This window comes from Oryx dammah, unplaced genomic scaffold (genome assembly GCF_014754425.2).
Source record: "Oryx dammah isolate SB20612 unplaced genomic scaffold, SCBI_Odam_1.1 HiC_scaffold_28, whole genome shotgun sequence".
NCBI classification, from domain to species: domain Eukaryota; kingdom Metazoa; phylum Chordata; class Mammalia; order Artiodactyla; family Bovidae; genus Oryx; species Oryx dammah.
The window spans coordinates 86640431-86642138 of NW_024070212.1; the positions used below are offsets into that span (position 1 = coordinate 86640431).

General features: G+C 42.6%; 1 pseudogene; it reads right to left on the reverse strand.

The window, feature by feature from the left end:
* Positions 1 to 210: 210 nt before the first annotated feature.
* Positions 211 to 1111, reverse strand: LOC120856579 (annotated as a pseudogene).
* Positions 1112 to 1708: the final 597 nt, after the last annotated feature.

The window sequence follows — 1708 nt, forward strand, 5'->3', positions numbered from 1 at the left end:
CAATCATTTCTTTGGTGTCTTTTCATAGGTCTCCCTAAACAATTTGTATTTGATTTCATTTTTCTGGCTTTTTAACTTTACATAAATGTAATCTTACCAGAAAACACTTTTGTTTTGCATTGTGTTTTCAAAATTTCTTGCTGTCGATGCATGTACCTATAGATCATTAGTTTTTGCTGCTGTATAGTATTCTGTTCCTGGGATCTCTCTCTAGCCTAGTAATGGAGTCATTTGGTGAGTTTCTACATTTTTTACTGTTATGAAATATGTTGTTATAAATATTCTTCTATCCCTTTGATTTTGAAGCTGAAAAGGTCTTTCCAGATGGTTTGTTTCTTTTTGCTGTCTGATCTTGTCTGTTACTCTTAGAATATGGTGTTTTTGACTGGACTCAGACTTAAAGGTAGAAGCTCTCAGAGAGGACAGCCTGCATGTCTTGGGAATCTGTTCTTGGTATTTTTCTTTGGCCTGCTTCATTCTTCTGGTGCAAAGCTTAGCGTATTCTGCAGCCTCTTCCGTGTTTTTCTTAGTATGCTGTTTCTTCAGAGCAATAGGCCAACATTTGTGTTGCAGAAGAGGTTTAATAAGACGCTGAATCTCGAGTGCTTGGGTTCTAGCTTCCTTACCTTCATTGTTTAGGGGCTTTCTACAGCATACTGGCAGACCTCATTTTCTTTAGAGAGATTAGAAAGTCTGCAGATTCTGCTAGCTCCTTTGGGCCCCAGGCCATGAGGAGTGTCAGTGAGTGTCAGTGAGTCCAAAAATACCCTTCTCCCCTTTTTAATGATGATCAAATTCAGAACATTCAGATTGGCACCCACAGTACAACCCCGTATAGACTTGCACTTTCTTTCTCCAGTCCTCCTTGGTCTGTAACAGGAATGCCCCTTACTCAATAGCAGGTGGGCTTAGCCATGGGTCAAGACACCCTGCTTCATTGGGAAACCTTGTTTGTGGTTCCCACCACTAAGTCAGACCACAGAAACCTTCCATTCTTCACTGGAACTTGTGTGGCCATACACTTCTCATGAAAGGTATAACGTTTTCATTCACTGTCCACTTCAATGAGTTTCTGGCGGCCAGTGGGAGGGAAAGAGATGTTCAGTTTCATCCCGAAGCAGCCGACCACCTCCGAGGCACCACAACAAAGAGCTAGACAGATTTGTTAAAAATAAAAATGCTGCACTTTCTTATTTATGGCTGCACTGGGTCTTCATTGCTGTATGTGGGTTTTCTCTAGTTGCAGCGTGTAGGGGCCATTCTTCATTGCAACGTGCAGCCTTCTCATTGCAGTGGGTTCAGTAGTTGTGGCTCACAGGCTTAGTTGCCCTGCAGCATGTGGGATCTTCCCAGATCAGGGCTCAAACCAGCATCCCCTGCATTGGCAGGTGGATTCTTAATGACTAGACTACCAGGAGAGCCTGAAACAGTTTATTCTTATATCTTAGCTTGGCCTAGTTGTTTTCCATATCAGATAGCTGAGGCCTAAGAAAGCAGGGCAAATCCCCAAGTTCCGCAGCTAGTGAATGGCAGTTGGGGCCCATCACCCAGATCTCTGGTCCAGTTTGGCTGATGGCTGTGGTAAAGGCCCATGTCTGATAGTTTGCCTTTTTATTTTAAGCAATTTCCCATACTTCTGATATTATAATTTTGGAAGTTTTATTTGGGAGAGCTCTTTAAGACTCTCCGAGAAATACACTGGCATTTG